General features: G+C 41.0%; 1 long non-coding RNA gene across 4 annotated transcripts in view; it reads right to left on the bottom strand.

Moving 5' to 3' along the window:
• LOC103546425 (uncharacterized) overlaps nucleotides 1–24,339 on the bottom strand; it is a 72,551-nt gene extending 48,212 nt beyond the window's left edge. For 3 of the 4 annotated variants that reach the window (XR_011528254.1, XR_011528253.1, XR_011528252.1), the window contains exons 1-3: nucleotides 24,091–24,327; nucleotides 22,882–22,974; nucleotides 21,393–21,462 (exon numbers count right to left, since the gene is read on the bottom strand). This is a non-coding gene — a long non-coding RNA (uncharacterized lncRNA). Of the gene's footprint in view, nucleotides 1–21,392; nucleotides 21,463–22,881; nucleotides 22,975–24,090 lie in introns of all 4 variants that reach the window. The other variant, XR_011528251.1, reaches the window with a different exon arrangement.
• Between the last annotated feature and the right edge of the window lie 1,169 nt (nucleotides 24,340–25,508).

Here is a 25,508-nt window from a genome sequence, read left to right as displayed (position 1 = left end):
AAAATTGATATAGAGCATACCGAAAAATTGGAAAAATTAAATTATTTCATTATATTAACACTCGTTTGGTTTATTTAAGACCATTTCCAGAAAACAGATTGCAAAATCTGGAAAAATATCAGAAAGATTCAGGGTTATGAATATGGTTCAAACGTAAGAAATAAGACCAATTGGTACATCATAAATCTCTGGCCATAAAATGATCTCTTTAAATATCTTTCTGTTTTGTGATCTAATCTTTCTAATTCTTCAGGGTCATTTTAAAGTGTCTTCTTCTCTTCCAGAACACTCAAAGCGAGCATATCTATTTCAGTGTCAATGGTCATGCTAATAATGCTTTTCAAGCTCTTCATTTTAATAGATTATTTATTAAACTCTCAAGCAATCCTGGTGCTGGCATTGTTTACTTCTAAGGTCAGTGCAGAATCAGTTGCTAGGTGCTATCCATGATCAAAAGCCTTAAGTCCACACAGATTGTCTATTTATTTCCCCTTATCTATTGCTATCGCTCATCAGAGAACCCAGCTAAAACAGTCTGACAGAGGAACTAGAGTGAGCCTTCACACCTTATTCCTCTAGGTTTGGGCCTGATTGGCATCCTCTTTTATCTATCAAAGAAGGCACTTTTCATTAAAGCCCACATCTTCTACACTTTACAATAAAACATAATGAAAGGTTTTCCACATGCTAAAGATAATGAAAAGAACTATAAAAAACAAAACAAAACAAAACAAAACCAAAGGTTAATAGCCTGCTGGGCAAAAGTTCATCTCATCTTTTCCATCTATCATTTTCATGACACTCTGTCCTTTGACTTCTCAGGGAATGACAAGAGGACACATTAACAATAGTGAGTTAACATGAAAATTATATTGGTGTCTTTAATTGAAAAATACACCTACTGACCTAAATGAACCACGTGAATGGCTGGGCATTTGTCACTAGGACCCTGTTTGTAACACTGTTTTATAGATTCTGTAGAGGTGGGTCCCTTCTCCTCTAGTTAGGAGAAGTCTTGATGAGTTTCTCAGTGACCACCCAGGGAGCAATCATGTAGGCCTGATCATCCAAAGAACAGAACACTCTTCTAAGAGAGGAGCCAGGACCTCATTAGTACTTGATTCCTGCCAGACTGCTTCAGAGGGGCCCACTCAGACCCTCCTCAGAGGCTCAAGGCCAGAAGATTGATCCAAAGCCTGCAGCCCAGCATTCAAGGACCCTGCTGCTGTACAACCATAACATTCAGGCCTCTCCCTCCAGTCCACCCAGACTCCTGAAATCCACTGGACCCTCCAACTTCCTAGAATGCCCTCCCCCCTTCCGCCACTACCATCCTTCCTCCAACTGCACAGTACCCATCCATCAAGGCTCACCAGCCTATGAAGCCTTGCTGGTCAGGGCCCTTCTACACACTCCTAAGACATTGTGCTTACACAGTTCTCTAGCGTTTTTCACTTGTTTACCTCATGACCCCACAACAGACTCAGCTGCTTCACAGCCTAGAGCAGCGTCTCTGTCTTGGTTTTCCCAGTACCTGGCACAGAGCCAGCACTCAGGAATGCTGATGCGTGCAGCCTCCTTATTTTCCAGGTCTGGCTGTACCAGATGGAGGTGGCTGTGAGTGATTAAGCTCTATACAGAAACCTGAAGGCCAACTAAGTACTCATGGTCCCATGTCCCTACCATCTTTTCCTGCAACTCAAAATGTAGACGTCGCTGTTCATTAGCTCTGTCCAGAGGACAATCGCTTGAACTGTCACTCTGCACTTCTCTGTGCTTTCTCTTCGCTGATATCTCTCAGAGACGTCCTCCCTCCCCAGAGTTTTCATCGCCTCCTCTGGAATGTACTTCCCTGCATCTTCTTCTTCCTGGCGGTATCCAGAACCTACATCCCTCCTAGCTCTCTTCAGAAGCTTGTTCCGAAGCCTAAGCTTCGAGGAACCAAGCAATGAGGTAAAGATTTTTCCCTAACATGCCTCTGGACTCCTCCCCTCGCTTCACCTACTTTCCGATTCATTCATCATCACCCACAACTAGAGGTTGCAGTGTTTCGTCACCAAGAACTGCTTCCTCCCACCATATTTGCAAGTGTTTCAGTCCCTGACCAACAGCCCCCTGGGCTGTCAGTTTTACTTCCTTGCACCCACTCTACCTTCTCCCAAGCCTCCATTTTCTCATATGTTGGCCCTCCCAACTTTGCGTCCTTCTCCACCTGGTTTAGTCTCTGTGTGATCTCCTGAACTACCTTCTCACCAGAACCCCTAGTTTTCTTGCACCCGCACTTCAATCCACACACCCCTCCACCAAAATCCCAATCCTAGTTCACTCCAGAATGCTGAAGCAAAGAGCCTAGAGCCACGTGATCCAGGCTTTGAGAAACAAGGGTAAAAGAGAAGGTACCACCAATGTGACATCAGATGTCCACCAATCCGGGCGAGCTCTGTGCTGTGTGGCAGAGCAGGGCTGGTGCACTGCTTTTTGTTAGTCCTTTAACTCCCCGTTCTGGGCCTCTACCTCCTCAGCTATTATATGAGGAGACGAAAAGAGACAAATCCTTCTAATCTAGTCCATCTTTCTCTACCCCCCTTCTCACAATAAAACTCTTATTTTTAAATGAAAGCTTATTAAGGAACCCCCCCCCAAAATAAAAAATAGATAAAAGTGATAAAAGAGACCCTCAAGCAGTATACATTTTAATTGTTTGGCAAAAATAAGTGTTGAATTTTCATAGCCCCAGAAACACCTGTGTGTAGCCCAGCGCTGTACAGAGTTCATTTTGAAAACTAGTATGCTATACCTTTGGGCTAAAAATTGTATTATAAAATAAAAAAGGCAAGTGGCTCAAAAGTATATTTAGCATAGCTCCATTTATACATATATATTCTTGAATAAACACAGAACATTTCAGGAGGAACAAATATACAAATTAACATTGACTTCCTCTAAAGACAAGGAATAGTGTATGAGGAAGGAATTCCATTCTTCGATACAATTGAATACATTTTTTTTTTACCATGAACATGTGTTATTTTTATCATTTTAAATAAAAGAAAAGGAAATCACCAAACTGAAGGTTTTCTGAGGAATCTTTCACCTCTGAGGTTCTCTGGTTTTGTTCCCTGTAACCTGCAAGTCGATCCCCCTTCTTTTCCAGTAATTTCCCAAATCAAAAAATTATTTATGAAAGGGTTGTTCTAAAAATTGACAGAATTGTTTCTAGAAAGGAATTCTACATCAGAAGCTGTTATGAGGCAAACTACATCCCCCTAAAAAGCCATGTTGAAGTCCTATCCCCCAGTACCTCAGAATGTGACCTGATTTGGAAACAGGGTCATCGCAGATTAATTAGGTAGGTTCAGATAAGGTCCTACTGCAGTAGCGTGGGTCCCTACTCCAATATGACTGGTGCCTTTATAAGAAGGGGAGAGAGACACAGAGAGAAGCATCCATGTGAAGACACAGAGATACAGGGAGAACACCATGTGAGGACACAGCAGAGATTAGAGTGATGTGGCTGCAGGCCAAGGAAGCCCAAGGATTGGTGGCCACCACCAGAAGCTGGGAAGAGACAAGGAAGGATTCTATTCAGATCCCTCAGAAGGAACTAACCCTGTCAACACCTTGATTTAGACTTCTAGCCTCCAGAACTGTAGGAAAATAAACTCCTATTGTTTTAATCCACCAGTGTGTGGTAGTTTACTATGGCAACCCCAGAAAACTAATACACAAGCCTACCCTCCCAGTAAGGCATACCTCCATATCTTTACTATCTCCCACTTGGCTGCCCGTTCTGCCCACCTGCAGAATCATTGTCATAAACCCAATAAAGAAGACGTAGAAGCTGTAGGAAGTGGGCTTTTGTATTTAGTGGCCCCTGGATTCAAATTCAGGAAGAAGAGTTAAACACAAGGATCAAATCATTCTATGTCTGATATTGAACCATGTGATATATGATAATATAACAACAGAAACAGAACATTCCAACAAGTGGAATTATATTGATCACATTGCTTTATTTAAGATCCAACCGAATCTATGGTATTTCACCCGTTCGATTTCCCCTCAACTGTCAGCAAAGAAATGAAATTCAATCATGAGTATTTTACATCAAGAAACCGTCCATTTGAAAAGAGCCTCCAAAATGAAACGCATCGCAGGGATCTGGAGTTACTCCTCCTAGACAAAGATTTATTTTAATTTTAAAAAGTTATCCTTATAATTTTTAGGCAGCATTGTTTTCCCACTATAATAAATTTCTAGTATTGGCCTATATTCTATTCCAACTTATCGCTGTTCACATGTGAGAAGAGAATTTCAAGAATAAATTCATGTGCAATAGAGACACCATACAACTAACCTAGAAACATCTCTGAAGTTGTTATAGTCTCTTTTCTTTGAACTTAGTCAAAAAACGTACAATTTCCTGTCAAAAATAATCTCACTTTGGCCTCTGGATCCTATAATTAGTCGGTTTTCAAATTTAACTTTTTTCTTTTTCATTTGAAGCTTCTCTCTCTAGGAAAATTTCTGTCTTGTGGTGAAAAGCGTTCGATGTGTGAAACGACCTCTGACCCAAATGGAAGTATTCACACTCAATGTATTTAATGAACTCCTATTGTATACAGAATGTTTCAGTCTTCTTGGCTCCAGATACAAGAGAAAAATGAATATGATCTCTTATTTTATCAAAGTTTACCACTGAATAATTCACTAATTTTACAAAGAGAAGAGATAAGCATATCAATAAATTCAAAAATAAAGTCAGGTCCTGCCCCAGCCGTAGACTCCTCCCTGAGATCTATTTGAGATGTTTGTACCAGGACTCAACTCTTCCTCTAGAACCGTTTCACGGTGAGCTACCACTTGTACCCCAGTCCCACTTAATAACTGGTGGACTTTCAACCTTGCCTCACATGGATGAAGGTGCCAGTCATGCCCGCGTTGGTGAACAGCATCGTCTCTCATCCCCTCATCCAAAACCTCCCCTCAGTTTGGTCACCTCCTCGGCTCCACCCCTTCCCTGGTGACTAGCTGGTTTTGGTGAGCCTCGTTTTGAACTAAATTTCAGACAATTTGCCGCCACTATTTTCACCTGTGTATTTCCCCCTAGTGTCTGCATCAGTGGTGAGCTGAGGGGAAAGGAGAAGAAAATAGAGAAGTGCAGTAAAAAAATGAAACTAGAAAGGTAGATAAGGGACAGGTAGTAAAAGGCATTAAATGTCAACTAAGAAGGAATAATACTATTAGATCTTTCTGGAAGAAAATATTTGTAACTTATATAACCCATATACCTATAAGAGATTAAAATATGGAATATGTCATAAGTTAGTGAAAAAAAAAAAAGGATAACCAACTCAACAAAAGAGTGGGCAAAAATTGTGGACGTTCTGCCACTCACAGAAAAGAAAATGAGAATAGCCAATAAACATACAAATACATTCCTGCAGCATCATTAGGAATTAGGGAAATGCAAATTAAACCAATGATGAAATTCCATTTCTATTCATCAGACTGGAAAAACTATTAATCAGTCCATGTGTGACAATGAGAAGGGAAGGAACTCTGATGAAATGCTCTTGGGGGGCGTGACACAGCTGTCTGGAGAGCAATTCAGTAAGACCCAGGAAAGCTGAAGATGTGTCGTCCCTAAATTTAGGGGTTCCACCTTGACACAGCAAACTTTCTCTACTCTGGACTAGAAAGTCTGCCATACGTGCACAAGGATATTCACAAGGGCTTTTGTTGCAGCAGTATCTGTAAAAATGAAATAATGAGAGAACTGGAATAAAATTTCTATCCCTCAGTAGAGAAATATCTAAATAAATGGATTTACTCAGATACTGGAATCCCATGAGAGGATTGATTAAATGAACTATCAACGTATGTTGATGACAAAAAGTAGAGGGCAAAAGGGGAAATATAGTGTGATACAATTTAAGTAAAAACTTAAACGGAACAATAATATAAATTGCTTACTAATATAAACACACATAGGAGTACAACCATATTCACAGTAATGATACACAAGGCTTCAGTCTCTGGGGAGGAAGGGATGGGCTATGGATAGGAGCCCAGTTTTAGCTGTATCTCTAACTTAGTTTTTCTTTAAAACAAAGGAGAGAACTCTGAAGCCAGTGTAGAAAAATGTTAACATCTGTTAAATCTGGGTGGTCAAAACAAGGATATCTGTTATATTATTTTCATTGCGTTTCAGTGTGTTTAAAATATTTCATATAAAAATAAAAAAGTTTAAAATCAAAATTGCCAATTTATTTTTCTAGCCAAATGACATTTTTAAATATCTTCAAGTGGCTGATTTCATTCCTTGCATGCTTTTAAAATATTTTAATGACTATCACACCAAATAAACACAGCAATATTTGCTTCATCTCTGCATACAATTATGGAGAGGAAGGCGCGGCTGGCTATGTCCATGCTAGTGTGTTGCTTATGTGAAAGTCACAGCACGTGAAAAATGGAAAACTTTTGGCCTAGGAAGATAACTGATAGCAGAATCCAGGATGGAAAGAAATTAAGACTGGAAGCAAAGAGATCATTCTCAACAGCCCTCGCTAAGTTACAAAGTCCTAGAAGAGGGAATGCAAAGTTGAAGATGAAAAAAACTCTATTTTAACAGCAAATGCAACAAGATTTGACAACTAAATTAACGCAGAGTGAAGTGGAAAGCATCACCCTGAGATTTTATATTTCGAAGGTGGTGACCTTAAGACATGGGAAATATAGCCCTGGTACATGGAGAAGATGATGGGTCCTGTTTTGGACGTGCTGGATTTCTTGTGACTTATTTGAAAGCAGAGCATCATTTTCCAATGTCACCATGATGACCAGGAATTTAGGTTGCTAGTGGGTCATAGACATGCCACTTCCCATGTGAAGCTGGGGAAGCCAGTTCACAAACACAGAGGAGGTCGGCAATAGTGGGGGGTGGGGGGATTGCCCTTGAGGTTCTTTCACTTGATTTCTACACCTTTCTAACCTTTGATTTCTTCTTTGTCCAGTTCCCTTCCTATCCCACGTTACTGAATATATAATTTCTTTTTAATCTTGGCTATTTCGTAAGAGCACAAGGGTCCTTGCCACATTTTTATTAAAAGTGAATCAAACTATACCCCTTACTTCAAGATGCCGTATACACAGTATGAAGTGACATTTCTGTGGTTTGTTTCCCTTGCTTGGGGTCTTGGTTGATCTCTTTTCTGGGGTTCATTGCCCTTTAAGAGTGAGCCCAAACTTCCCTAAGTGTTTCTAAACCTTAGGAACTTATCTGAAGAGTCGAGACAAGTCGTGGGAATGTAGAGGACAGTGCTGGAATTACAACAGTCACTGTGAAGAGCAGACATCCTCCCAAGGAGGCCGGTGTCAGTGTGAAGTAACATGTGACCTTGCACCCGTTACCACAGGGCAGACTTAGGACAAAACGCCGCTTCTATAACGTCTAGCAATGAATAGATTAGCGATCTGTGTACTGACCCCTGGCGGTGACCGAAGCTAGTAGGCCAATCCAGGAAAAAGAGCGAATGGACTAAGTGGCCCCAACTCTTTGTAATATTCTAGAAGCCCAGCTGGGGAGCCCGAGAAGCCCATTTTGAGCTCTGATTCTGTGAACTGGCCATGGTGTTTTTACTTCCCTTTTCTTTTCTTTCTCTCTTTCTCTGTTTGTAACTGAGACATACGTATAGTTTGCCTAATATGCAGTTATCCTGAAAGCAACACAGGCACTAAACAACCAGCGCGAGACAGGTTCTGACCGTAGATGGAACTGTGTTTGCTGCAGTGACACCATCAACAAAGTAGGCCTACCCCTGAGTCTGCAGACGCTGGGTAGGGAACCATCTGTCTACACAGCCCAGCCAGGTTTGGCCCCACAAGCTTCCATATTCCCCAAGAGAAACTCTCGGGCCTGCTCTAGGTCAGAACCTTTCAAACTGCAGAACGTCAGTTGCCTCGTGACATTCTGTTCTTTGTCAGGAACGTCCAAAACGTCCTTATAAATCTCTTTCATATCACACATGCTAAAGCGTAGGGAAGTTCTTTATTTCTCTATCACTCTAGCTTAAAGCTTCCCTTACCTTAATGGATGACTCTTAAAGAGAGAAATATGGAAATATTATTTTGGCTAAGAATTATTGTTTCAATAAGTATTAGTGCCAGGCAAAAATATAGACACGAGGATATAGCAATAAATTTTAGAAGATAAAATTTGTGCCCTTAGGAGTTTATATTTTTTGGAATATAGTGTATTAAAAATACATGAGTAAAATATCAAGTAAATCACTAAACTAAAGCAGGAAAAGAGAATAGGTATTCGGGAAAGTTTACAGTTTTAAATGGAGTTTGTCAGGGAAGGACTGACTTAGAACATATAATTGAGCAAAGACCTCTGAAATGTAAGGGAGTTTACATGCAGCTTATTAGGAGATGAGTGTTCCAGGCAGAAAGCACGGCATGTGCAAAGGCCCTGAGGTACAGCTTCCTAGAGGGTTGAAGGAGCAGCAACGAGGCCGAAGTATCTGCAAATAGAGTGAATGAGAGGGAGAATCTTGATCAAGACATTGTTAAAGGGTGGGTGTAGGCCTACAGGATCGTTAAGACCATAGTTAAGACTTTGCCTTTTACTCAGAATGAAACGGGAAGATGCTGGAGGATGTGACCGGAGCGTTACAGCTTAGGCTGCTGTGTTACGAACACACTGTTGGGGCCACGAGAGAAACAGGGAGACCTATTAGAAAGTCTTTGAAATAATGCATGGAAGAGATGATAGTAAATTAGCCCTTGAAGTTAGCGATGCTTCAGCCTTATTTTGAGGGTAGATTCAGGTTTTGCTGAATACAAAGAGAAGGAAGAATAGAAACGGAGTAAGTTTGAAGATAATTAGGAGTTTACGTTCAAGATTACACACCCAAGTGAACATGTGAGTGACTGTTCATCCAGCTCTGGTGCTCAAGAGAGATGTCCCAAGTGTGAGCTACACGGTACAGAACAAGGCCACATGGGCCTTCAGCTCTCTGTCCATCTCCTCTGTGGCCGGAGGTAAGGAGGCGTCTCCTCACCCCTTCCTGCTGTTGTTCAGACTCCTGATCTCCCTGACTAGCTCCTGGACAGAGGTGCATGTGCACCGCGTGAGCGCACACACACAGACACGCACCCCTCCCTGGGACCAACAATAATTTTCCAAAGACTGTAGAGTCCAGCTCCATTTGTAAGAAAATAGCATTCCTCTAAGTTCCGGAGGTGAGAACTGCTGTGCCAGCCGCTTCATATTCCAAGAAAGAGAGCGCTGAGCACATGGGTCTACAGCCAGTTTCCCGGGTAAGTCTGGGTGAGAAGCCTGGGTAGGTTCGCACTTCCCAGCTGCTAGACTCCAGAGCTCACAGAGCGTCCCCTCCCAGATTAGAGGGCGAGGACCCCAAACCAAAGGCTGCTCGCACCCCAGGATGCAGGGCCTGTCTACTGTGGTTCCAATCCAGCAGACAGCGTTCCATCAGAACCAATCTTAAGTTTTATTCTACAAGTACCCTTCGTATTAGCAACCATGAAAAAAATTTCAAAACACAACCTGACTCTTTGTTCAGTGTAACACTTTAAAGTTAATACTAGTTGAACCTCCAAATAGGCAGAAGCTGAGAACATATCTGGACACTGAAGGAGAAGGGCCCTGGAATTCTGAAGTGGCCTTGGAGCTTGTTATTCCAAACCTCGTCTGTAAGACTCCAGCCTTTCTGCCTCCAAGAAATTCTCTTCCCCTTCTTGCTGTTGGTCATGACGGGTTGGTGCCTTCATGGGGCCTCCCACTCTCCTGCTCCCTCCCGCTCTCCTTCTTCTTGAAATAGGATATAAGATCAGACCTCCACATCTCTCCATTCTTAGTGATACTTCTAGATCTAATTTTTTTTTTTTTTTGAGGAAGATTAGCCCTGAACTAACATCTGCTGCCAATCCTCCTCTTTTTTTTGCTGAGGAGGACTGGCCCTGAACTGTCATCCGTGTCCATCTTCCTCTATTTTATGTAGGACGCCTGCCACAGCATGGCTTGATGAGCAGGGAGTAGGTCTGCACCCGGGATCCAAACCAGAGAACCCTGGGCCACCAAAGTGGAGCATGCAAACTTAACCACTGCACCACCAGGCCAGCCCCTAGTTCTAATTTCTTAATCTCTCTTCTAAGGCTGCTTTTAATTCTTTCTGAATAGGTAATGAGTGTAAAACTTTTCAAATTTTTTTACACAATAAGGAACATGTTATTTATCAGTTTGGGGGATTTTTTTGGTATTTCTGCTAAAAAGACTTCTGTTATCCTCATGTGAGTGGGAGATATTTGAAGATACTAAAGGGACTCCTTGTCAACACTACTATCAAGCTAGGCCTGTCAGAGCTGCGCCTGGGCTCCTTTTTCCCTGCAATACAGCTCTTACTGTCAGGCATTGCTGTGTGCAACCACATGTAAGGAACGGCTGCTGTCTTGAAAGGGTTCAGAAGCTAGTGGTGGAGAGATGGACACGTACCTCAATAAATGCACCCTTGTCAAAAACATTTTGATAAAAATAAGGAATATGGAATTAGAGAAAAATCTAATACAGCCTTCAGAGAAAGTCTACAGTCAGATGAAACGTCTACACTGAGACTGTTCAGGGAGGTGAGAGACTCCAGGGGGAAGGGGCACCCAGGCAGGTAGAAGAGTAATGAACACACAGAGGTGTGGACTAACACGACCTCTTGGAGGAGTTCGGTGACCCCGTGGCTGAAAGAAGGTGGGATTGGGGAGGAAGAGGTAGCCAGAAGCCGGCCTCTTATTCAGATGGGGAAAAGCTCTGTAGGCTCTGCTAAGCACCCTGGAGTTAGTCCACCTGACAAAAGGGAGTCCAAAAGGGAGTCCATGAGGATTTTTTTTTTTTTTTTTTTGAGGAAGCTCAGCCCTGAGCTAACCACCGCCAATCCTTCTCTTTCTGCTGAGGAAGACCAGCCCCAAGCCAACATCCATGCCCATCCTCCTCTACTTTACATGTGGGACACCTACCACAGCATGGCTTTTTGCCAAGCGGTGCCATGTCCACACCCGGGATCCGAACTGGCAAACCCCGGGCCGCCAAAATGGAACGTGTGCACTTAACCCAGCGCCACCCGGCCAGCCCCTAGGAATTTTTAATTAAGGAAGTAGGAAGTGTTACCAGGGTCACTCTGGATAGGATGCTGTAAGACAAGGGAGCCGTTGGGTGGCGACACCATCTTCAACATCCCAGAAGCCCGGCGAGGCTCTGCCACCCTTTCCCCGGGCCATACAGCTCTGAAAGTTGACCTGGATTTTTAAAAGATTCTATTATCCCCTCAGCGACGTACTTTTCAGGGAACTACCTTGTATTAAAGCAAGACAAACTAAAACAAAGCACATATTCTATTCTATTTAAATATCTTTTGGAAATGAATTGATAATAATTGGCATGTAAGTGTCTTATAAATGTCTTGACAAGATTTAATTGATTTCAGCGTCAGCCAGGGACACATCCCATTTTTGTGTTTGATTCTAGGTTTTAATTCTTCCTTATGGAGCCAGATACTATTTGGCTTGACAGATTCTCATTTCACTATGACCTGTGGTCAGTGAAAAGGACTTTATCCGTGCAACATGAGTTGGGGAAAAGAAGGAAGGGGAAAGAGGAGTATATTAGTCAGTTTTTTCCAGAGTAAGAGAATTAATAGGATATGTATAGTTCTGTGCTTGGGTTATCTATAGTTCTATACACATAGAGAGACATTTATTTTAAGGAGTTGACTCACACATTTATGGAGGCTGGCATGTCCAAAATCTGCAGAGTGGGCCAGCAGGCTAGAGACCCAGGGAAGACCTGATATTGCAGTCCAAGTCCAAAGGCCACCAGGCTAGGGAATTTCCCTCTGGCCTGGGGGAGGTCAGTCTTTTATTCCATTCAGGCCTTCAACTGATTGAATGAGACCCACCCCACATTATGGAGGGTAATCTGTTTTACTCAAAGTCCACTGAGTTAAATGTGAATCTTATCCAAAAAACACCCTCACAGAAACATCCAGAATAACATTTGACCATACAGCTGGGCACAGTGGCCAGCCAAGTTGACACATAAAATTAGCCATCACAAGAAGAAAAGATAAAAACAAAGGCTAGAGAAGGCGGTGAAATGTGTCCACGCGTAGAAGTTGTATCCTGTTGCTGAGTGCGGGCCAGGCCCAGACGTGCTGGGGACACATATGAAGCATGGCTGATTTACTAAAATAGGTTAGGTGCCAACAAAGCCTAATATTATTTTAGGGCCTAAGTTAGCTTGAAGATTGAGACAAAAATGGACTTTCCCCTACCTGATTCTCTGCAGATGCCATAGAAATCAGCATATAGAGAAGTGCTTCTCCTGTGGCTTCCCAGAACTCACATACTTCTTATGTTATGTCTATGCAAAATAATATTTTTGCTATCTTAACAGGTCATGAAAATTGCCACGGGAATGATTCAGCTCTGACATCCAGCCAGGCCTTGCTCCAGTGCCCTGTCACATCCTGGCATGGCCTATGTGGCTTTAAAACACTATAAGCTATATTTAAAGATTCTCAGAATATAAAAATTTGATCACACATTCCTTTATTTTTATGCTCAATTTTCTACTTCATCCCCTCTCACTTACTTTCCACTTCAAGTAATACCTCCTGTCAGAAGTCTGTGGTATCTAAGGCTTTCCTCCCTCGCCCTTCAAGGCAATGAGGGTTCTCCCAGTGAAAATTCACCTTAAACCATCCTCCTGTCTTCACCTCAGGCTGACTGACCCCTAAGGACGCAAGTTCCTACAGAGGAGGCCTTCGTTTGGTTGGTTCTATACTCTGAGGACTTCGTGCAACCAAGCAGATGACTGAGAGATGAACCAAATGCCCACATTTTCACAGAGCCAAGGAAAAAATTTTGGAAAGTTTTCAAAAACTGGGCAAGTACTCATTTATGTGGAAAGGTTTCCATACCCAGATTGACACTTTATTAGGATGGGATGTCTTAAAGTAGCATGAGAGTCTCCTGGAAACAGGAAGTTATTTAAGATAAGAAGTCCTGTAGCCTCAGTCACAATGTGCTTATCACGTGATTACAACAATATTCAACCTTCGAAAATCAATAGTCCAGTGTCCTTAACTTGCTTTCTTTAAATTCAGGAGCAGACTTCACCTTTCCTTGATTCAAGGCGAGGTGATAGCCAATTAGCAGGAAAGAGGAAAGTGAAATTAAAACTGTATAAAGAGGTTTTCACAATGGCCGAAGAAAAGAGAGCCTGTGAGAATAAAGATACTCGTAGACAGATGAAGAATGAGATGGACTCAACTACTTGAATAACGTCCTTCCTAACTGATGAGAAAGGGCATTCTGCCAATGTCTACTTGAGGCTTTAGGGAAAAATGATCTTTCTTATTCAATATAATCATTTTCAGGATTCCTTGACTATGAGGAAAAGTTTCTGAAAGATTAAAAAAATAGAGACCTCTTAATATGTTAAAGGTGAGGTGATAGCTGAATTGTTCTTAGTCTCTCGTCTTTCATTTTTCTGGAAAGTAGTCCTAAGAATGTGAATGTGAATGAATATATCTATCTATTGGGGAAAAGTGCCAAGAAATTGCCATCAAAATCCTGAAATTTTAATTAAAAAAAGAATTAAGGGACTATAAACTGTTTTGGCTTTCCTATCTTTGATGTCTTCTCATATTTTAGCTTGACTCCTTTAAGTGGAAAAATATGTAAATTGAGATTCAGAACACTTTTTTCTAAATTCACAAAAATTAAATAAAATCCTCAAACCTCATGACATTTGATCCGATGATAATTGTGGAACCAATATCAAATGATCCTCAGGTTAGGAAATTAAAGAAATGAATGACCATGTTTGACAGTAGGCCTGCTGAAAGATTTGCCCCAGTGTTGTGAAGGTGAGCAACATACAGGTAAAGGGCCATGTTTGGAAGAATCCCATGGATGTCTCCATCACTTGGTTTATGCAGCCAAGGCTAGTCATGGTTCTCTTTGCATTTATTCTGTAGCTTCTCTCATGGATGGTCTAGGATTAAGAGTTACATCATCTTTATCTTCATTTATCTCTGAATTGTTCAATTGCAGGAAGAAGAGCTTCTCTCCATTGCATCAAAAGTAGTCCCTAGTCCTACCAGCAAAAAGTGACATAAAATGAAGAAGAAATAATTTTTGGAAACTTCAATACATCTTTGCTGCTAATCATCAGATCAATGCAATATATTCTCTTCCCTCTTTCTCTCTCTCTCTCTGCCCGCCCCCCCCCCCAACCTTACTCATGTTTCTGAGTGAATAGTTGGTTCGTTATTTGACCTTAAGAAAGAAATCACTACTCAGCTAATAAGTAGCAATTGGTAGCAATTTCCCTTCATGAGAAGGAAAGTTCTCTTAAAGCAATAGCAAAAGGGAAAATGTAACTTGCTGCAATTACCTGACTTCCTCTGATGGCCTCCTTTTGGCATATATCCACGTATCACAAATTCTTTTCTAAATTCATAGCTCGGACCCCATTTTCTCATTTTGTGTTGTGAATATCCTCACAATATCTCAAGGACTCTTCACTCTCTCAATCATTTCCAGGAAGAAAAGAAAATGATTGTAAAGAGGAGAATATTCTTCAAGGAAACTAATCAGATAGTGAAGAGATTTAAAAGCAAATTTAAAGACTTGGAAAGTAATTTTTAAAAAAAGAAAAAATCTTTAGAAATAGGTATTGCATCTGCAATGTTGTTTTAAAGTACTTAAATTGAGTTAGGGAAATGGATTAATCAGTAGAGTGCATTAAACAGAACCAACTAATATGATTTCCAGTCTAAGGATAAATTAAAAAAAGAAAAAAGCTCCAAGGCCAATCGTTATTTGTTTGGACAGTTTCAAACTAAGGAGGGACAACTGTAAAAACATCTGCAGTCAGCTGGAACTACATTTCCGTCACCACAGGGCAGCTGAGATTCATCCAGCCATCTCTTCTAGGACATCAAAAAAAGATGAGCCTAATTGCTCTAGCCTCGGCTGGTTAAATAGTTAAGTGCAGGGCTGTGTCTCACTGTGTGTGATGGAAAATAAATGACCTTGTGATGGATTGAAGAATAGCATCTTGATGAAACTTCCCTCCCCAACCCTTCCTGGGTGTGCAGCACGAAACAGGGTCAGCATGATACTCCAACTCTCACTCTTCAGCCTCATGGCAAATAGGAGACGCTTTTAGGAACTGTGCATAAGAGATTTTTTTTTTCTGAGTCAGAAGCCTAACCCTTTTGGGGGGAAATGAAGCTTCCAGACTACAGCCAGGTAGTATCCTTTTGAATTAAAACCGAACAAAGCACTGTCTCATGAGACAAATTAGCCCCATCATAAATGTAAAATTTACTGAACTTATTTTGCCAGAAATTAGTCACTACTACCTCATTGACCTTTTCTATTCCATTTTTCTTCCTTGATGTTTTTGTAGTTCTAATTATAGTTGTAGCCACACAGCGCATGCATCTTACAGTTTCTTCCTCTCAGTTTTCTAACGGTGATGTCCCTTCACCATTCCTTTCCTCATACAATGGCCAGTTTTGAACAAGTAGTTACATGAACATACGTCAGAAATTTGGTGTAGCCATCACCATTGAAGCGCTACGAAAGAAAACACTTCACTGCATGCCACGCATCTTCTCGATCTGTTACCCCCTAATGTGTCATTTCACTTTTCATAATGTCATTGAACTGCTCCTTTATAAGACGCAGCATTCCACTTATTGTACATGATTTGGAACTTTCTACCTACCTTATTAAAATTATGTCATTATGCGATCTTTTCTTGTTTTTTTTTCTGACTACAGTTATTTCCATTATTTTACCCTACCAGTGTTCCCATAAAAAGAACAAAGAAAGAAACTATTTACCATTTGCTCATTTCAGATAAACATTCTTCTCCTTATCACAGATGGAACAGAACATAAGAACTTAACTAGTTTCCTTGGACACAAAAGTAAAGTTCATTGTGGAAGAATTCTGAATAAATCCAGAAAAGAGACACAAGAAAGATTTTTCCTTTTGCCATTAACAGGAGACAAAGCATTTACATAAGTAACATCTCTAAAGCAGAAGGTACCCAGACCCATGGATGACTTCAGGATCTCTGAAACCCCTAAAGTAGAAGGTAAAATCCACTATTCATGTATATTTTCTGCAAAAATTCTTCATCATATTCTAAAACAACCCAAAAATAATTTTAAATAAGCTTAAAGGGAAACTTCTTCAATCTACTATTTCTTTCTTTTTTTTTTTTAAGTATGCTTTTTGGTCAGGAAGATTGGCCCTGAGCTAACAACTGTTGCCAATCTTCCTCTTTTTTTCTCCCCAATCTCCAGTACACAGTTGTACATGCTAGTTGTAAGTCATTCTAGTTCTTCTATGTAAGATGCTGCTACTGCATGGCTTGATGAGTGGTGTGTAGGTCTGCACCTGGGATCCGCACCAGCAAACCCTGGGCCTCGGAAGCAGAGCACATGAACTTAACCACTAGGCCACAGGGCTGGCCCCCAAATCTATTATTTCAAAGAAATACAATTTTACCCTGAACAGAATCTGGAAAGAGGTAACCATATGAGTTACCTCATGATATACAGACATAGTAAGTTGGAGGCAAAGGGGTTGGGGTGTCAAGGGCTCCTGGTGTGAATTACCGATGAAAAAGTTGCTGGAGACTGATGTGCATGTTGATCTAATTGGCTTCCTATGAGAAAAGGGAAGACACTTTGAAGGTGACGTATCCGAGAACTATGGAAGTTTGGAATCCTAGATGTGTGAATTCAGAGTCAGACAAAGCTGTGATAAAGCTACAGGAGACAAGAGAAGGGCGGACTTGTGTACTACGGACTGCCCCCACACACAATGACCTAGAAGATATTTGAGATGGCTAGACCTTCTCCTTGGATGTGGACTCTGTGTGTTCCAAGAACATATGCTGGTTGTATTCTAAATCTTTTTATTTGATCCTATGGTATCTTTTCCTAAATTCTTCAGGAAATCTGGGGATTGTAAGAAAAAGGGGATTGCAACAGACATTGGAAAAGCCATGTTAACCATGTGGTAATCAGATAATATACGCTTTAATATAAAAAATGTTTGAGAAAACATTTCCCCTCTTGCCAATGATACAGGAGGAAGAGAGAGAAGGAAAGATGGGGGGAGGGGAGGTAAGGATGCAATGGCGAGATTCCTTTCTGGGTCTGAAGTATCTGAGAGCTATAGCAAGTTACATTGAGACCGTAGGTGGCAGAGTAAAGTATTATCTTCACAGCAAAACCATTCGTGAGAAAAATATGAGAGGAAATCCTGAGAAAGTAAAAGGGCCAAAGTATTCTCTGCGTGGGTTTCAAAGCCTGAGGCGGTCAGACTTACCTTTTTCTTATTTTTTTCTTATTACCTTGACTATGACCTGGGCAAAGAAGAATTACAAATAGAGATAGAGGGAGGGAGAGATGGATGAATATATAATCTTACTAGGTGAAATATACATTTATAGAAACTCCTATATTTTAATTTCTTAACAGAAATAAATAAGCAATTACATATATGATTAGTCCCATTTCTAACTCAAATTTATGGGACATATGTTGTGAACGAAGGAACTAGTTGATGGTAACTGGAGAGTAATAGTAGATTTACATAGCTTCTCAAAAAGGAAATTTGTCTTGGGGCTGGCCCAGTGGTGCAGCGGTTAAGTTCCCACATTCCGCTTCGGCTGCCCGGAGTTCGCAGGTTTGGATCCCGGGCGTGGGCCTGTGGACCACTCGTCAAGCCATGCTGTGGCACGCGTCCCACATATAAAGTAGAGAAAGATGGGCATGGATGTTAGCTCAGGGCCAGTCTTCCTCAGCAATAAGAGAAGGATTGGTGGCAGATGTTAGCTCAGGGCTAATCTTCCTCAAAAAAAAAAAAAAAAAAGGAAATTTGTCTTGCCTTCACATACAACAACCAGAAGGCAAAGCAGAGGAAGGCTTTTGAACACAGACTAATTGCATTTAATTAAGGTAAAAGGAAGAGAAAGAGAAAGGAAATAAACCTTGTTTTCTCTTCACAGATTTACCGACACAGATGAAGAAGATTATTATGAGCAGGGTTTTCCACAGGTATCACATGGGGTCAGGTGACACACTGTGTGGGGCAGCCTCTGTCTGATGACGTCAATGCTAATGAGAGTGTTCTCATTCTCGTGCTGGAAGAACTCAGTGATACTGAGATTGTTTTCCTGGACCTTTAGGTAGAACCGAGTCCTAGAGTCATGCAAGACTGACACATTTTTAAAGATGGTTTATTGTTTGTGACAGAATCCAAGTTTTAACCTACTACTTGTAATTAAAAGAATTATATTTGAGAGAGGAAATATTCTAGTTAAGAGAGGAAATATTACTAATACATTGCTGGTAACAGTGTGACAGATAAACCAGTTAGTCACAAAAACAGTTAGGTTAGCAAGCTCAAGTTTTGGGTTTCCCACTAGAGCTATCTGTCTTTTTTCAAAACACATTTCTAGGATAAAGTAATAATGATGGTAATAATCGTAATAAAGATCACTAACAGCACCACTAGTGACAAGAACCTAAGAAAACCTGTAGAGACCCAGTGGTTTAAAATGTTGCACAATTTTCATGGGACCAGAGTTGGACACAGAAGGAAAGATGCTGGAAAGCTACCCTGGGGACGGTGACAGTTGGGCCTGATGACCACAGGAGAGGGTGGCCATGTCTCCTGGTGGGAAAGGAGACAGAAAGATTCTGGGTCCTGATAAAACTGCAGGGAAATGTAGCAGAATTGGGAGAAGCTCACGTCCCTCTCGCAAGGGGATCTTCTCACAGCCTGAGATGACTGTTTGGCGTCACACCCTAACCTTAAACAAGTTATCAAGTATTGCAAGTTTTACTTAAATTTATTTAAAGTTTTAATTTACTTAAGGTTTTAATTGGGTCTACTTCTAGCATCCTGTTACTCCCAAGTGAGCACAATCAGATTTCTGTGTATTAGTTTGAAGCACTAGTATGCTTAGTATGTGTCACCTCACAGAGTCTAGTGTGAGCAATGCCCTTAGAGCTGCAAACATCCCAGTTGTGTCTAACACACTCCCCAGGGCTCCGCATGCTGGCTGTGCATTGTCACCCACGCTCACGAGATCTCTTCTAAACACGGATAGTGAAGATGAATGAAAATGGCAGAGTAGGATCAAGTCATTTAAAAGGTGACAAGCTAGTGAAATAACTGAAAAATAAGTGACTACTAGGGGCTGACTACCTCAAGCTCTCTTGGTTAGTCACAGAGCCAGAAACTCCTAATTACAACCTTAACACCTAAGTGTCCTACCTTTACCAGACACAGTGCCGTTTTCAGATGAGAAACTTTTACTTTACAGAAGTTAAGTGAAGACTCAAATTAGGACCTCTCTGATTCCAATTTTTTTTCTCTTAACAACTATGCTATTGGTCTTTAGGATTCACTACACTCTTTACTTTCTTTTGGTTTCACCAAAGGGTCTAAAATTCTGCTTTCAGCATTGTTATAGAGGCCCAAGAAAATATGGTGATTTGTCTATAGAACACTATCTGGAACACAGCTACATTAACCACAGAAGGATACTCCTGGTATTTGATTAAGTTTAATGAGAAGATAACATTTTTTAATGGCTGGAAGTACAATGATGAATACAACCTGAGTTTTGCCCTTGTGAAGGTTCTGTAATACACTGGAGGAGACAGACATGTAAATGGATAACGCTATTGTTCAAAGGGCTGTCATGGAGCTCTGTAAATGCTCACAGAAAAACAAGCAGAAAACAAGGTAAAAACGTAGAACATAGAAAACAAGCGCGGACCAGGCTAACTGCTTGGAGACACTTGGGAAAGCTTCACAGAAGAGCTAGCATTTAGACTAAACCTTGAAAAGACAGAAATTTTACCTTGGAAGGAATGTGGGAGGACGTTGTAGGCAGGTAGAAAACAGCTATGAAAAAGAAAAGAGTGAAGAAATGTACTAATGATAAGAGCTATAACTTGAACACTTATTCTGAACAAGACCCTGTTCTAAGGGCTTTAAATATTGCCTTGTTTAATCCTCCCAACAACCCAACAAGGTAAGTACTATTTGCCCTACTTTATAGACAAGAAAACTTGGAGAAATGAGAGTAACTTGCCCAAGTTTGTAAAACTTGGAAGTGGTGAACGAGAAAGGTGACTCACGGTGGCACTCCCTGGGGCCCACACAATGTGCTCAATGAGCTACAAGTTGGCATGAGCAGAAATTAGACATATATGGAGAAAGACGACTACTAGCTTCAGGAAGGGACTTGTAGGCTAAGTCTTGTCTCATCTTCCAAGCTAAGGTGTTTGGAGTTTATCCAAACGTAGTTGATGGAGAACCACTGAAGAATTTTAAACCAAGAGAATTCAATATGTTGTAGAAAAATTGTTCTGGCAACATATGCATATTGGATCAAAGGAGGGTGAGAAATTAGAGGACAATTGGCAATGAAAAAAAGTCAAGGGAACACAGGTCCAAGAAAATCCCCTGAAATTCATCAAGCCCAGTTATCTTCCTTTGCAAAGTTAGTGAGGACCAAGGAGCCAAAACTTCAGAAGGGGACACCCTGGTAGTTGTGCCATTTGGAACTCGGATGAGCAATCTGGGCCAGAGATAGGACAGTCACGGAGGGTTGGTGACTGTGCTTATTAAGATCATTTAGTGAGGACTGCAAAGAGAAAAGGTCATCTTTGCTCCCATTCCCCTGCTCACATATTTTTACACTCTCCTATTGTCTCTCTCTCTCTCACTCTCTGTCTCTCTCGTGTCAATTTCTAAGCATCCCCATTTATTCCCCAAAATAAAATAAATAAACAAAAACCACTCCGACTCTATATCACTTTCTAGCTCCCACCCTTTTAGCGTTCTTTCTCTTCCCAGCCAAGCTGCTTGAAAGTGATAAAAGTGACATATTCCTTCCCTTCATTCCCCTCCTCACCTCCCATGCATTTTTCTACCAACTACCATCTGCTCTCTGCCTCCAGGACTCCACAGACATGACTCTGGCAAAGGGTAACAAAGATGTCTTTATCATCAGAGTTCCTAGACACTTTTCAGCGTAGATCTCTATAATCACTCAGTATTTTAGAACTTTCCTTAGCCTAATATCAAGGGGAAGTCCCTTCTCCTTTCCAAAGTACAAATGGTGAATTAGTTTTTTTTTTTTTAATTAAGGCAGTGACGGATGGATTCTGAAGCTCCAAAGAGAGACCTCAATCAGAAGAGTTTTTGTTTGCTTGTTTTTTAATCAATTCCATTTATTTCCTGGAAATACTTTAAACACTTACAGTTTTCTCTGCTGTTTGCCGTTGATGTCCCTTCCCTTGAACTATTTCATATTCAGCAAGAAAATGCTACCTGAGAAAAGAAATTCCTCCACAGTCAGTCTCCGTGGACATACCCTCGTAACCACTCTCCCTTGGTGAGGTAACCTGCCTCCCTCTTTCATTTTTGAGATGATTCGCAATAATGTGATGGTGTCGCAATTTTTTTTGTGTCCTTGGGGGCACTGAGAAGGGGAGTCTCTCTATACTTTGACAAAAATAGTATGAAGAAATAAGCATGCAAAAAATTCTCAAAGCCAGACTGATAGATACAGAGTGAAGAACATTCCTATGTTTTTAGCTCTTTTTTACTGTACAATTAATATAAATTATCTAGAGAATATAATGAATCAAGCCTCATAATCCCATGCTCCACTAGCCAGAGTTTATCAACTCCTGCTGAAGTTTACAATTAAAGACACATTGTTCCATGACAAATTTCTCCCTAAGCAAAGATTGTACAAAGATTCACTGACACAGTTTTTATGACACTATTCTCTCATGATCCTTCTTCTACATTTCTTTCCATCTGGTTTTGAGGTCCTCCTCTCCATACTCTTAAAATTGGTATGCCCTAAGTTTTTTTTCCTTGGTCCACTTGTCTCTTTTCTCTTATCTCCCTCCATGATCTTGGTATTCTCAAAGTTTTGATGATGTCTACAGACGAGTCCCTTTCTCTCCTCCTGGGCTCAGAGCCATCACCTTCCGAACGTAATAGATATCTGGATGTGCCATAGGCTCGTGACCCCAAACTCAACACATCCTCAAGGGAGCTTGCGAGCTATTCAAATTCCAATCAAATTGGTGCCTCTTAATATTTTCTCAATCTGAGATATTAGTACTATCAAGAAGCCAATCAGTCAAGCCAGAAATTGTAGAGTATTCCTAGATTACCTTCCCAAATGAACATTCGGTTTACTCCGCTGGTACCCCTTGCCCCAGCTCGCCAGTGCCTCCCTTCCTCACAAATTTAAATCGCCCACTCTTCCCTGGACGGGTGTCTGACTCTAAAGTCAGAAGGCCAGGAGAGGCACCTGAGACCACTATCTTATACACCCCTCAGGAAGACAATGAGCGCTTTCCTAAGGGTAGTTGATGCAATATTTTTGCACCCTTATATTTGGGGTCTTTCAATCACTATGTATGGAAATTTGTGAACAAAAATCTTTGAATCCAATACTCATAACCTGTTGATATTGGCCAAGACTTATAAAAGATTAAACTGCGGTTTAAGAGGAAAGCAATTGAGAAATACGACACCAGGAATACCCATTAGAGAGTGAATACTGAAATCCATAGTTAAAATAGTAGCTTGCCTTCTACATGGCTCACTTGCCTCTACCATTCACCTCATCAAATCTGTAAACGACAGCATCAATTGGTTCACTAGGGTGAAGACAGTCTCCCAGCATGTATTCCATTTACCAAGATGTCACCCTCAAGCAGAACCTACCTGGGGCTTCTCACAATATCTATTCACGTCAAATTAAATTATCTGGTTATCTCATTCTGATTCCTTATATTCACTATAAAAGGATCCCTTCCCCTGCAAAAAAGAAAAGGGAGAACAGTATAATTGAACAAACGTTTAGGATGGTAAAAAGAAGAGTTTGCCTCCCATCTAGCTGGCTTGTTCCAGAGACGTAAGTAGAGTTTAATTGCATACACGATGCCCGTGACTTTCAGTTTTCAAATCAGTAAAACAGAAACGTGTATGTCTGTAACTTATCCTGCCTGAGAATCCATTTGTGATTTGGCCAACTCAGCTAAGTCTAAACTTGGGATACGATTTAATGGAACTCAGTTAAACCCTATGAGTACTACCTTTTGTTGACGCAAATGAACAAGATTTAGTTTCCAACTGATCAAAATCATTAATTCACTCATTAGAGCTATAAATTGTCCATCGATTTTTATAGGGGGAAATGATTCATGCTGTATAATTACAACTCAGAAACAGAAATTGAGTTTTCTCCCCAAAGATTCATCTGTTTGACAACTCTGACTGAGTTCTCTCTTGGTAAAGTCCCCATAAAATCCATATCTTCCTCGCTATGACCTCTGAAATCTTCCACAGTCAGGGAAGAAAAAAAAAACCCCGAAGTGTCTCTTACATAGAGTCGCCTCCCTGGAATTGTGGCTGTGGCTGTGGAACTGGCTTCATCTGCCAACTCTTTACTGCGGGAGGTTTTCTAATTGATAATGAGCTCCTTAGGGGAACATGATTTCAGAGTGTAAATTAATAATCGTTTTCAAAGCACGGCACCTGATTTTTAACAAGTTATCTACCACATTGTACGTTACACTTTGCAATAAACTACTCCTAAAAAGGCAAATTTACAAAAAGAAAAAACTTTTTTGAGTTCGATGGTACACATGTAAACAAATCAACGATTGTCGTGACCTGCTTTTCTAAAATACAAAACAATCTCTTGAGTGGTAAAAGATAACTTGTTGAGTTTAAAAGTATCCCAATCTGAGAGCTGAGTATAGACAGGGCAGGTGTCTCTTAAATCCCAGCTCATTGGGATATGTGCTGAAGAGTGTTTAGTGAAACTCAACATAGAAACAGAAACGTTGACTTAAAAGAAAAAGAAAAGAGAGAGCCCTTTAGGTCCTCTGGTCTATCCCAAATGGGTTCTCAGTATTTTTTATAACCTACCTCTAGGGTGGCCGGATAACGCACTGGTGATAAAGCTTTTTTGAATAAATAATTCAGTAGCCAGAGAAGGTAAAAACACCGTTGGTATTGTAGCTGAGCGTTTTGTTTTCTAATTATGAAGCAACTTGGAAGGCTGACGCTCCGGGGCTGAGTGATTTCACCAGGTTTGTTCTGTGGTTCCCCATTGTCGCCCTTGAAAAGGACATTCCCACAGAGCGGGCTCTAAAGACAATAAACATCGTGTGTAAAAAGAAATGACATAATATCGGGCACTGATAAGGGGAGCTTTTCCCAGGGGCCCGGGGACTGCGGGAGGGGCTGGGCCGGCCTGGAAGGAAGCGTCCACGCGGGCGGCTCGGGCGCAGCGGGCTCCACACAAAGGGCCTGGCCAGGGCGGCCCGCCCGCCTCTGTGAAAATCAATCCCAGGAAGTCTGATGCCATGAGCCATTTCCTGTCCGCTGTGTGGGAAATTTAACCGAGTGCAAACGGCGGCAACAATGGGACAATATATTATAATAAACAGGAAAAATAGCATTGGCCACGGAAATCAATGGCTGGAGTTCATGAGGCATTCATGGGATTGACAAGTGAATAAATTAAAACCAAAAGGTTAGGACATTCAAAGAGAAGTTAATTTTATGTCTGCCCTCGAGCTCCCCTTTTCAGACTCGAATTAAGACTGTGTATAATAAAATGAACATAAAGTCTTAGATGTACAAAAAGGGCTTCGTTAGGACCTACATCGTCAGAAACCCAGAGTCTTTTATACACGTCCCCATGCGTGTAGAGTCGCTGCTCACGGCGCATTAACAACCCCCTCGACAGCGTGACCAAAGACTTATTTAGAGGAGTTTCTTGCTTTAAATAAACCTGCTCTCAGCAGCCAACTGTTCGTCCAGGAAGTGAGGTGACACCCCAAGACGCTGAAGAAGTTTACTCAACCAGAACCAAAGCGGGATGTGTGCAACTCAGCTCTTTAATTTAAAGAAGCCAGCAAAAGCCACACGAGGCCCCTCCAAACCCCAAATGATTAGAAACAACAGAACATAAGGAACTCTAAAGCAGACTTCAGTGACACCAACACTGATCGATCCATCTCCCTGCCATAGTAGCTTCCCTTTTTAAAGATGTTTTAAAGTTTGGCTTTTTTAATAACAAAATGATTTTAATTAGAATTCACCACTGAACCTCGGTTTTGCAATAAAGCATTTGACACACCAAATTCTTTCTCCTAATTACTGTTAAAGGCAGAGCGTTGTTCGGTAGACAAAGCAATAGGCTGAGGATTTTGAGAGAATTAATTCTAATCCAGGCTTTGCTATTAACTTTCAATCCATCACAGTTCTTTTGACAATTAAGCGTGAATCTACTCCATAGTTTATGAACATTTGTTTTAAGTAATTACAAAGCATGAATG

The sequence above is a fragment of the Equus przewalskii genome, chromosome 16, assembly GCF_037783145.1.
Source record: "Equus przewalskii isolate Varuska chromosome 16, EquPr2, whole genome shotgun sequence".
Taxonomy (NCBI): Eukaryota; Metazoa; Chordata; class Mammalia; order Perissodactyla; family Equidae; genus Equus; species Equus przewalskii.
Note: the sequence above shows the minus strand (reverse complement) of the source record. Positions and strands in the feature narration are given on the sequence as shown.